Genomic DNA, 13,390 nt, shown 5'->3' with positions numbered 1-13,390 from the left:
TACAACATACTTCTGGTGCCCCAAACCTAAGTTAGAATTTAGGAGGAGGAGGAGATCTATGATAAAGAGTATGACATGCTAATTGACAACAGTGGATAAGCTTAACAAAAGTCAAAACTAGATGTTTATTTGAAAGTCAGTCTGCCCTAAGCTGATAAGTAGGCTTGGAAAGAGGAGATTTTTTTAATCAGTAACTGTTCAACATTGATTTTATCATACGCGCACAAACACAAACCCACAAAAAATATTTCCACTGATAATAATCAAAATGCACAGATAGGCAAAGTAAGAAAAATGCTGCTTGAGAACTTCTTAGAGGTTGATTTAAGGTTATTTACTTTGTATATTTTGACATATGGTGTTGAAAATTGCATTTTAAAGGTTACAAAGCTTTCATTTTTTCAAACGTACTGTCATTAAATAATTGTCGGACCCCTCTCACTCTGATCCTCCGCCCTAATTTTCTGTGAAAATTTAAATCAATACACTTGAAAAAAATGCTTAGAAGCCATATACAGTAAAAGTTCTGTTAACTGGCACTTTATCAACCAGAAAGCTCTGGATTGGTGAGTACCTGTATACTATTTTATACTTGATTCATTTTACTGTATTCTAATTCTTTGAAAATTGGTATTCCATTGGTAACAATAACTCTTAGTTAACCAGAATTTTTGACTAATGGCACCTCCTATCCCCCCAACATGCCAGATTACAAAGCTTTTAATGTATTTGTGCAACTGTGAATATTTAAAAATAAAATAAAAAATACTTAAATAAACACCGAGATCAGTCAGAATTATGAAAAAAAATGAAAATAAAATCCTGCTAAGCTTACTGCTAAGGCAGTCTGTCATGGGATTGTAGGACTTTCGGGATATTTTTCTTTTGATTATTTTATATTTTTAAATAACAAATCGCGCTGCCATAACTTGAAATTGTCACTTTGCAGGGGCATGATGCTGGTGAAGGGGTAACCAGCACTTGGATGGAAGGGGACTGAGCTAGAACTCATAGAAACCCCATTTCTTCCTCTGAAAAAAAATTTCAAACAAACCTTTTTAAAAAATATTTTGTGAGAAAGTTTCAAAATGGTTCAGATCAAAATTTTTGTTTTGTTTAGATTCAAATTGAATTTTTTGTTTTGATTCATGGCAGAAATTTTGTTTTGATTTAGTGTTTTATATGGAAATTTTAAATGTTAACCCAACCTCCCTCCGCCCCCACTTTTCCAGGCCTCCTCCTTTTTTGCCACTGAATGCAATCAAATGAATGAATGTTATCTACACGTTTGTTTTACTTTATTAATGTTTTCCCCTCTCTCTTTTTTTTTTCCTTTTTCCTTTTCCCACTAAAACTTAAGGACATTTGGAGATGTTACAGAGGGGCAGATTAACAGTGTTTTATTGTTCCTTTTATCACTCTTAACTTTTTCAAAGCTGGGATAAATTTTGAAAAATTATGGAGTCGAGGGGGGAGTGAGGAATACATATGCTGGAAATTATTCATTCTCTTGCATTTAGTGGCAAAAATGAAAAGAAGACAAAGAAGGGAAAACACAAATAATAACCAACATGTTTGAATACAACAAAAAATTCAATTCAAAATTACATGGAAAGTGTCCTTTTGTTTAAAAAACTTCCCATACAGTCATTTAAATTACATTTTCCCCACAATTTTTTTTTGCATTAGGAAATTCTTTTGGTCCTTCAGTGTTCACTGAGGTTGGTGTGGGAAGGGTTCTCATTGCTAATCTCCCAACAGTATTGTTTGCTACTTTGAGGTAAATCCAGTGCATTTCTCTCCAGGGCTGCTTGGAGGCCTCAGGGAGCAGTGCAGCCTGGAGCAGCCCTGTGTCAACCACTCTTGGAAGCTGCCTCAGAGCGCAGGTTGTTCCCTGATATCACCTCTGAGCTCCTCCTAGAGTTTTTCCCTGTCATGCAAGAAAGGGAGGGTTAGGGATGCAAGCAAACCTCTCAACCCGCCAATATGTGGCATAAGCCATCAAAATGCATGACAAATGATCAATGTGTGAAACACCTGAGCTTTTTTGCCCATTGTGCAGCAAGTGATGGATTATAATGGCTTTTAGCCATCAAACCTGATTTTAGGGATCTTTTCTCATTAGCTGAATTAAATTGCAAAACTGGCTTATTTGGACTCAAACAGTGAAAAAACATCCTTCCCAAACAGGTTTTATACTTAGAACCATTGTAATCCAACAGTTATGGCACAATTCACTACCAAAGAGCCCCTTTGGTCTATCCACGTCCTTCTCACAAACAGTATCCTTTGCCCCCCTCACCTCCTCTCCCCAGTCCTATTTTCCCCTTTATTCCCCTTACTGACGGTTGTTGCCTCCTGTTTTCCCCAACTCTCTTACTTTTGCTCTCCATCCCCGACCCCCAAAAGAGCCAGGAAACTACCTGCAAATCCTTCAGGGAGCAGCAGCAACAGTAAAGGCAGTGGTAGTTCAGATCCTCTTCAGGCTTCCTCGCTCCTCCTCTCAGCCTGTGGGCTTGTCTCAGGCAGTGACAGTGGTTGTGGAGGGCAGCTCCACAGAGTGTTCCCAGCTCTGCAGTCCTCTTGTCCCCAGCTACAGGCTGGCAGCAGATAGTGGCTCGCAGCGGCTCCTCTCAAACGCCCAAGGAGAAGAGGTGCTGCTAGTACGTGCCTCTGTCCTCTACATGGTGATTTCACCACACACACATATCAAAGGACATGTGCTGTTTGGTTGTGTCTTCTCTTGTTCTCTCATTAGCTTCTGCTAACTGTTGTACCAGCCCCAGAAGACCACTAGCCTGAGTGTAGCAGCACAACCATGAGCCTTAAATACCCCACGGCAAAAACTACAATGAAATATGGTACAGTTTGGGAGGCCAGTCTCCCTCCTTAACTAGACGGGATAGCCAGCCACTTCATTCACACTCACCTTTCACCCAGTCTCCTGTCCACCACCTATATCCTACACCTACTAATTCCTTCTCTTTCCCCTCTCAACTCCTACTCATCATATTCTCCTTCTCTGTCATGCCACTTTCTCCTGCCCCCCCAGGCTCCTCCTGTCCCCACATACCTCTGCACCTCTTAGTCTGACCCCATGCTCTGCTGAGTCCCCCTCAATCTGCCTCCCCACTGCCTTGAACTCACTTTCAATCTGCTGCCTGTTCTCTACACTCCTCTGCACCCCCTCAGTCTCCACATATTCCAGACATATTCCTGTGTCTCCTTAGCCTTACTTTTGTTCCCTCAGACTCCTCAGTTTCCTGTACAGTTTCTTAACACTCACCGATGGCCACAACCACCACAATCTCATTTCCAGCTCCTTCATGTTCTCTTGCCCCATGCCTGGTCCCCATATGGTGACTAAGGAGTCACCGTGACTTCCCTGAGGGAACCTGGCTTCAGTCCCCTGAAAAACAATCAGATATGGTGGCCCTCTATAATGGGCGCAGCATCGCTTTGATGTGTAAAGGTTGTAGGGAAACAGCAGCCACCATGCTGTGGGAAGTCAGTCCCACTGATAGCAACTGGAGTTGGCGGCCACTTTGGGTTAGGACAAAATGTCACTGGTCTGAAGGCAGAAATCCACTGTTACTAACTTGAGTGATGTTATCAGTATTGCCAACCCCAAAATTTCAAAAAGTTAGGCGTTAGACTCCAAAATAGCATTAGCTGGGCCTGGAGGAATATAGACCCATGTTAGGCCTGAGTGAACAATGGTTTTAAATTGAGTTTGGATATTAGCATGAGCAACAGGCCCAAAGTATGTGAGCAAAAAGAAAAAAGAAATCATGAGAAAGGAGGGTTATTTGTGTTAAACGTATAGTGACTCTTTGGAATAGCAGCATTATCTTATTGAAGGTTTGAGCTGAAGTAATACAAACAAAACATGGTTAATTGGGCACCATGTGCAGTAAATAATTGGTTATATGTTTGTTTGTTTAATTTATTATAGAGAAATACTTAGCCTAGTAGTTAGGGGAAAATATGGCAAAGTGAGATAAGGAAAAAAATGAGCCTTGAAGAGAGCAGAGTGCAGCCCTAAAGTGATTCAGCTGGCTTTAAATAAGGTCCAATAACCAGCAGCAACATCACGTGTTTGTTATAGTGTGTAAAATGGAAGGTATCCTAGCCATCCTTTGTCAGGCCTTTTCTTACCTGCTCTAGAGTCATGCCATGATGGAAAGGCACCTCCTGATCCTGTTGTAAGTACGTTGGCCAACACTTATAACTGTATTGTTGCATGGATATAGAATGTAAGGGTGTAAATACTTCAGCTGATATTTTGGATGTGGCCTTTGACTAACAAAGGAATGTTTGTGTGGAATCTGAGTGATGGTAAACCTTAATAAAATTATTAGGAAAATTATTTCCAACGAGGCTAGAGTTGCCAATTTTGGCTGGATGTATTCCTGGAGGTTTCATCACATGATTAATCTTTAATTCTGGGAGACTCCAGGACAGTCATGGGGGGCTGAAAACTCTAAACAAGGCCCAAAATCATGACTTCTTTTAAAAATTAGGTTGTGGTGTTTGGTCTGTCTTTTAATTTGTGAATCACTGTGTGAGACAGTTAGTGATCCCAGCTCTCCCAAACATAGTGCATAAGGTGATTTTGGCCTCTGATACGGAGCTTTAGCTGCTGCCTGATGGTGTGAAGCTTCTAGTTTCTTCCCCCAAAACCAATGTTCTTATTGATTTTTCTTCTCTGTTCCCTGCCCCACATCTGTCCATTTCTCAACTAATTATACGCCCCACAACCCCTACATCAACTTTAGGCCTCCAACTCCACATCTGCCCCTTGCCCCACCCAGTATACCTCTGGTCCCTCTGGTGATTCATCGTGTCCCTCTCCAAGGCAGGGGGGGTGGTGCAGCTGCTGCAGGGTCCCCTTCTCTGCTTCCCAATCCTGGGGGGAGGGTAGGAACCTCCAGCAGTTCCCTCCTTCTCCCAGGCCACCCAATGAGAATATCATCAGCTGCTCCCTCTTCTGCTTCCCTCCCAAAAAATCTCCTATCTACTCTCCAGGGTAGGGAAGACAACTCTACCAGCCTCTTGTGCTAGCCCTTATTGGGGGAGGGCAGCCAATCAGAGAGGGTTTTGCCCCTGAGCCAGCTGGAAACTCCATGAGAGCTGCTCCTTCTCCTGTCATATTGAGACTGGCTCCAGCAACAGCCAAAAATCATATTATTCATGGTGAAATCACAAGAGTTGGCAATGCTGTATTAATGTGTGTGTCACAATATTTATTGTTTTACTGAAAGTCCCAGCTGCCTTAATCAAGTAACCAAATGATTGCATGAGAATCTCACTTAAAAAAATAAAGCTGAGTTTCTAGCCCTCATGGCTGTGGAGAAAAGTTCACTCCCACTGTTCCAGTATTGGAAAGCCAACACAATTAAAAAAAAGAACCTCACGATGTTTGGAGTTTGACTCATGACTTTTGACCTATGAAGGCAGGCAATTCTGTAAATCAGAAATTCATCAGAGTCATTAGCTAACCCAAATATTGAGAGATTCTCAAAACATAGCTAGACTTGGGAGGTGGGCAGGCTGTATGAGGATCTCAGTACTGCTATAGGAGCCTAATCCACAGCCTGCTGAAGTCAATGGGACTCTTTCCATTGATCCAAAGCCCACAGAAACCAGACCCTGTACAAGGAGCATTGTGCATTCTGAGGCAGCTCCACCACCTTCTCCCCATCTACTTCCTGTATCCCCCCCAGCCAGCAACTCTCCCATAACCGCCAGCACTTCCCTGCCTCCCTTTTTCTCCTCTCCAAGCAGCAGTGACATGAAGAGTATGGATGACTAAAGGCAGCCTTGCAAAATCCTCACTAAAGTTTTCTGGATCAAACAGGCTGAGCTAGTCATTTTTATTTTGTGTTGGCAAACTTTGGTGACAATTTAGCAAAGCTGATATGATCTTTCTTTATGTTTGGGAGGCAAATGGTAGAGGGCACTGGAGCCACTTCAGAATGCAGGTGGTTCTTCTTACATAGCCGCTCTGAGACACTCTTACAGCCCTACCTTCCCTTCTTCATGGAGGGGTGAAGCTATCAAAGGCACTAACTTCCAAAGTTCAGACAAACAGCACCTAAGAAAATATTTCAATAAAAGTCTATTTAGGGTTCCAAAGTAAATCAACCACCTGAGTGGAGCTGTGTAATTTTCAAAATTGATGCTCTCTGATGCCATTAATGCAACAGAATCCGAAATCTCACTTAGCAACAGGTTTTACATATGCTTTACAGCTTTACTTTCCAGGGCCAAATTCTGTCCTCATTTACACCCATGCAACTGCACTGATTGGAATGGGAATGCATGAGTTTAAGGGTGACCACCATTGGTCCAATAGCTCAGACCACCCACAATTACTTGAACTAGAGAAAATATCTCAACGTTTATATTAATACTAAGAATTGCACAACTAAACACAAACGCTCAATTTGATTTATAAATAAGGCTAAACAGACTTGAGGGTTTTTTGGATAACATTTTGTTCGTCTACCTTGTTTGTGCATGTTTTATGTACTTTCATGTTTTCTCAGTTTTTATGCAAATTAAGCCAAACCACCAAATTTCAAACCAATGTGAACTAAACAGATAAAACAGAGGACAAAATTTAACTTTCATTCTGCAAAATTACCTCTTTCACACTTTAGATAACTAAAGTGGATTGTGGGTAAAGCTAAGGACTTCACAAATCTCATCACTTCTGCTCCAAGTGCAAGACCCTTATCTTTGTCCATGAATTCTCTAACAAACACATAGCAACATGTATGTTAAAACAAACAAACCAAACCCTACCAAAACAAGACACTCCCTGCACACGCTTCTTCCCCCTAGGAGAGAATGAGAAAACAAACAACATGGCACAGATGTTAGTCAAGTTGTGCTATACACTACTGGAAGGCATTTAGATACTATAGCGATGAGCACAACAGAAGAACGGATATAAAATAGCCTTTGAAGCCTCAAGAGCTATGAACTTACAGTGACAAGTGACCCATGGCACCGGTAGTTCTGCTTTTTGTGACCTGATACTGAGTTTTCTTTTCCTGATATGAAAGTGCCCTCTGACACATTTGCTCATTTATATGCAGCAGCTTCTGCTAGGGCAGCCAGTGAAGTATCAACTTCAGGAATAGGAACTGGGGGATGAGGGGAAGAGCAGAACTTCCCATAAGCTATGATGTTGAAGGAAACAGTATTCCCTGACTCCCCTGCACAGGCAGAAGTTCTCAATTTAACACTTAGAGTACAATCACTTCCAGGCTTTTAAGTTTCTGACCACAGCAGCTGTTCTATCTCAACAGCAAAATATTTGTTAGTGAGTTTATTTTGTAGAACAACCCTGCCTACTTTGTTGTTCATCTGAGACTGGGAAAACATCTCCTTTTGGCTAACAGCATTAAAACTGCTAAAAGTTCATTGGCACTGGGAGCAACAATTTAATCTCTATATTAGCAGTGAGTTCTTTGTTGTTATCTCTACTGAAATATTTTCTCCAGGCCCCAAATGACCCCATTATACTAGGCACAGTACACACACGAGTTTGAGACAAGATGTAACTGCAAGTATGACGATCAAAAGCAAGAGAGGAAGGACAAGGGTAACTATCACAGGTATTTAAGCGAGCTGTTGTACAACAAGTATTTTGTTAGTTTTTTATTCTTAATTTATTTTAATTAAATAAAATCCTATATCCCCAACTGGGGCACAAACCATCATTCGCTGGCTGATTTTTTGTAGGCATCATAGCAGGGATATGTCTTGAGAAGAATTTGAAGGAGGGGAAAGTAGTAGCAGTAGGAATTAATTCTGGAAGGGGTTCTCTTTGCTAGTGGTGCCATGAAAGAAGGACCGGGAATGCTGTGGAAAAACTGACAAACAGAAAGATGAGGTTGGCATTGCTGGCAGAGTGGGAGAGGTAGGAGATGACAAGAGAGAAAAAGAGCAGGATAGGTAGGGAAAGATAGAGCTGTGAAACACCTTAGGAGTGCAGGCAAGAAGCATGAACTTCATGTTGTAAAACAGAAAGTGGGAAGTGATGTGGGGAGACAGATGAGTTAAGAATCTGATTCTAAGAGCCAAGCTGACTTGCATAACTTATAAGAGAAATCTACATGTGTGTATTAAAGCTGGCCAATATATCTGGCAAACTGAATAGCCAGAAGAGATGCAGAAAGGAAATGATATTCAGTAGTCTAACATTTTGATGACCTTTAGAGATTTTATGTAAATTTGAGTTACACAGCCAAATACTATAGTCAGAGCTAGAAAAAACACATGGGTCAGGCTGCCTGACCTCCTGTCTCTTGCAGCATTATTCCTTTCAGTACATCCTGGCCCCAGTGCAGTCAATGAGAGACTTGATTTCAAAGGTTGACTTCAATGAACCCAAGATTCAGTCCAGTACTACACATTATATTTTTAAATAACTCACTCTTTTTTTATTTAGGAAGTTTTAACCGGTTTGCAAATCATTATCATGTAAATATCAGGGATAAAACAATCATCATTACAATAGTGAACTTTTTTGTGTTTCCTTTTGAAAACTTTACGCTATAATATAATCAACTCTGTTTTACAGGTGTTATATTACAAAGTGAGCCTCTGTACATCATGCTGGATATGTTGTTTCTAGTGAATTTACTGAATTGAGTGAAACTACTGATTATATGAGCATATGCTGTATTTTCCACAGAACCATTCACTGTACAGGATGGACACTGAATAAGGCAAGTCTGCATGTCAAATGAGGCTGTTGGACCCCTTTTAAATTGCCCAGGTTGGCTACAGGGCTCCTAGGCACACATGACCGCTCTGGGCCCCGCACTCTGGGAGGCGTGATTGGCCAGTGTGGCTGGTCCTAGAAGTAATGGATTTGACACTTCCATCCCAGACTCTGCACCCACCTACTTCACATGATAAACTTGAGGCCCCTCTATGTCTATGCTGGGCTCTGACTTGGCACATCAACACTGAAGTTTTCCATTCTGTAGAGATAAGGTAGGTGTGGATGCAATTATCTTCAGATGTGTCACCACCTTGGGTAGGTATTTTGTGAAGACCTTTGGTCCTATGGAAAATCTGAAAGGCAATACCTTCTATTGATATTGGTTGAATTACTGTGAATCTCAGGTACTTCATGTGAGACAGGTAGATAGTTATGTGGAAGTATGCAGCCTCTAAGTTGAGGGCCACAAACCAGTCTTGAGCCTGAAGAGATGGAATGATGGCAGGCCAGCTGACGGGAGGAGTGGGGGAAGGCAAAGGGCCTGGCCACAGTACTTCTAGGCTCCGAGCCCCTGCTTTGGGGGCCCCGTGGACCAGCAAGATTTGCCAGCATGATCAGTCCTGGAAGTGACAGATTCATCACTTCCATCCCGGGCCCCATACCCCCCTAGGGATGGCTCTGGGGTCCAGAATTGCTGTCAGCAGGCCTGAATGATGGAGCAAGAATGACCATCCTGATTCTAAGGCAGCCTAAATAATTCACTCTCCTCAGGTCTAGGATAGAAAAGAGACCCCCTTTTTTCTTCCGAATAAGGAAGTATTGGAAGTGGAAGCCTCTTCTCTTGTAGTCCTCCAGTAATTTTCTATGGCTCCTAGATAAAGCAATGAGGCCACTTATGTTGGCAGTAGCTCTTGTAAGAAGGGTCCATGAAGAAGTATGGTAAAGAGTGGGAGCTGGATAAGGGGATAGGAGCCATGGGAGATGTGCAGTGACCATTTGTTGGCCATGATTGTAGACCAACCCCGATGAAAGAGTGCAAGGCAGATTCCAAAATATGTTGGGAAGTCCTAGGTTTGCTCTGGTGTGGCTCCCATCCTTCCCATCAACCTGCTGCCTCTGGGAGGGTGCCGTATTTGCAATAGAGGAGAATGACTGTCACTTCCTAGAGTACTGGATTTTTTTCTGAGAAAGTGCTCCAGTTGTTGAATCTGGTGCTAGAAGGGAACTCTCTCTGTCTGTTGGGGCTGGTATTTGTATGAGTACGGCCCTCATGTATAAATCCTTAGTGATTGCTTTGTGACCTAAGAATCTTTGAGAGAGATGCGCTTCATCTGTTTGACTGCTGAAGAGCTCCAGCTCTCCCAATGACAGGTCCTCTATAGTGTGTTGCTCTTTTCTAAGGATTCCAGAGCTTGAAGCCACAAGACCTGTCTCATGATGATGGCTGTGGCCAGCAACATGGCAACCACATCCAGTGCATCCATGGCCACTTCTAAAAGGATTTTTTTGATCATCTGGCCCACCTTAATGACATCTCTCAGTTCCTCTTTACTATCATATGGGAGTTTTGGTAGAAAGGCAGCCACTCTCCCCCATATGAAAAAAATACATACTTTTGCAAACAGGGCCTTTTTTCAAATCTTTTGGATGAGAGCTGAGGATGAGGAAGAGTGGCTGTGGTTTGCCAAAGTCTCTTTACTGGCTCGAGTATGCCCTTTTTGATGCAGTCCTTGATTGCCTGTTGGGGCAGCCATATCAAGGGTTGATGAGGTCAGGATATTGGTGAGCTCATGGGACTTCTACTGGTTCACCAATGTCCACGGTCTCAGTGATCTGGGTCAAAAAGGTTTTGGCACACTTATGTTATCAGGTGCCAGTGCCACTGCTTCATCTGATGAAGATGAAGACTGTCAGCAGATGAGGAGATTGTGGAGGTTCCTCCAGTGTTGCCTCAATCTATTTGCAGAGACCTGATCTTGGATCTGGCATGGAAGGCCTGGCTAGCGATGCTGCTAGACAGTGAGATTTCTTCCTCTTCCATGACAGGTGGGAGGGGGATTTATACTGAGGCATGTGTGATGGTGGTCCCCAGTATGGCCAATAGGGCCAACAATGACATGCTGTATAGGTTTTTTCCAGCCCACTGTCACTTGAACCTTGTCTGTAATGAGACGTTGAACAGGAATCCTCCAATGGTGCTCCCTCCCGACCACAAGTGGATGAATCTTGGCTTGATGTTGGTGACAACAAGTGTCTCGGTGAGTCCAATGAAGAGTATATTTCTTGAAATGGTGATTCTCTAGGGTAGCATGACCTCAGTGCTGAGGGAACTGGTGCCAGCTGCAGTTTTGGTGTGGAGGATGTCTCTGGTGGGGTGTAATGGGGCGACTGCCCACTCATTGAGAGTGTGGGCTCCAGTGGGCCTGCGCAGACTGACAACCAATTAGAGAAAGGCTTATTGGGAGACAATCGTAGCCAAGATTGGAGACAGCCAATCAGGCACAGCTTGGCCCTATATAAAGGCTGCCCAGGAAGGGAGCAGTCTGTCTGTCCCAGGTCTTTGACAGGGGAGATCAATCTCCGGAGCTGGGAGACTAGCACCGAGGACAGCGCAGTGCTGGCCGGGCTTGGGGAGCTGAAGGGAGCCCTAGCCCATAGCTTGCCAGGCTGCAGGCCCTGAAGGGAAGGGCCTAGCAGGTTAAGAAGAAAGCTGCTGCCAGAGAGTCCGTGGGCTGGGATCCTGAGTCGAGGGTGGGTCTGTATCCCCCCCACCCTTCTCCCATTGCAGTACACCTAGCCATCAGCCTTGGGAAGCGGCCATCATAGACTACGCCAGATCCCTGACAGGAGGAATTAGACTTTGGGGAGTGAGGTTGGACGTGGTGGCTGGGGCATAGGAATACTGCTGATCACCCCCACCCACCCTCCCTGGAAGCGGGTGTGGATGGACTGAGGGGCACTGCCGGAGGGCAGTGGTCCGGAAAAGGACACTACGAGCTAGAGAGCGATGCAGGCTCAGATGCCAACCAAGGGTGAGACAACGGCTGGGACACCACCAGGAGAGGGTGCTCCACTGGACTGAGCTAATTCTCGGACACAACCAGCAGGAGGTGCTGGGTGGTGAGTCCCAACCTTGTCACACAGGGATACAGACTTTTTCAGCCAGTATATATCGTGGAACCATGGTAGGTTCAAACATCTGTGCCTGCTTTGCACATGTAAGGCTGACAATGTCATTGTCAAGGTTGATACCTGGCCACACTTTCTCTGTGCTACATTGGCAGTTAAACTTCTATGTCTAGCAGTTGACACAGACAATTTGGAGAGTTTGTCTCTGGAAAACTGGTGTTTAGGTCCTTCATTACCATAGGATCTGCAGTGGTGCCTGGAGCCAAGTTTTTGCTTTTGTTTGTCTTCAGCACCAGGTCTGTCGTCCTTGGGGTCAAGGCTGAAATTGCCAGTGCCAAGGCTATGGATACTGGGGCTGCCACTGTCGGTCTCGTCAGTGCCCTTTTTGACTTCTTGCAACTGGTCCCATATGTGAGGTACCTGCTTGAGGGCTCTCTCCAGTTAGGCAGCTGCCAGTTCCTCCAGGTCTCAGGTGACCCTCACAGACAGTCTTATAGATGTAGCTTGAGGTTAGACTCTGGACTTACAGTTCCTGGAGGCAAAGCAGAAAGAAACTGAGCATCCATCTGAAAAGCGACTCTATTTGACTGTCTCTTCTGCCTGCTGTGCCCATATGCATGAGATGAGTCTGTCACAAGATGGACAAGGTTTAAATCTGGATGGCTTAGAGTCCACCATTAGACATGGCAGTTGGCATGAAGCACTAGACGCCACTATATAGGGGATTTGTTGAATTAGTCAGTATCTTTATGAAGTCCAACTGGATCAAAGAAAATTATAAGGAAAATTCAGTAGCTAAAAAAGAAAAGTGGAAGTATTTCTAAAATACTTACTTCCATGGGAGCTGTGGGTACTCAGCACCCTGGAAAATCTAAATACTTTGGCCTCTATGACCAGGAGCGACGCCAGAGTTACTGGTGCCCTAAGCAGAATTTGGGGGGGTGGCATTTTGTGCACTCCCCATGGGGCGCGCGAGAGCTTCTGATTCCACTCCCATCGTGCTGCCAAAGAAGGACTCTCCGCCGAAATGCCGCAGGCGACAGCGGCAGTCATTGAGCAGCTCAATTGCCTGCCGCTGTTTTGTGCAGCACGTCGGCAGAAGGTCCTTCTTCGGTGGCGCGACGGGAGCGGAACCGGAAGCTCCCATGCGCCCCATGAGGAGTGCACAAAATGCCGCCCCCCGAATCCTGGTGCCCTAGGCGACCACCTAATGGAAGCGCCGGCCCTGTTTAGCTCAAGGTCACATACTGAGAGCCAGAGCTGAGTATTGAAGACAGGTATCTAAACTTTCAGTTCCAATGATCTACCTCTTACACCACAGTGCCACTATCTGTGCCTCGTGCACAGTAGTTTTTCATTGCCACTATCTATTGATAAGATAAACTATCTCATGTACTGTAGTTTTTATGGACAACCATGTTTTTAGAGACTCCAGAAGGATATTGTCATTCAGAGCGCTAACAATCCTTGATGTATGAGCAGGGGAATCTCAAGTAGCCGTAAGGAGCCGGTATTACC

This window comes from Gopherus flavomarginatus, chromosome 2, assembly GCF_025201925.1.
Source record: "Gopherus flavomarginatus isolate rGopFla2 chromosome 2, rGopFla2.mat.asm, whole genome shotgun sequence".
Taxonomy (NCBI): Eukaryota; Metazoa; Chordata; order Testudines; family Testudinidae; genus Gopherus; species Gopherus flavomarginatus.
This window is presented reverse-complemented; position numbering follows the sequence as displayed.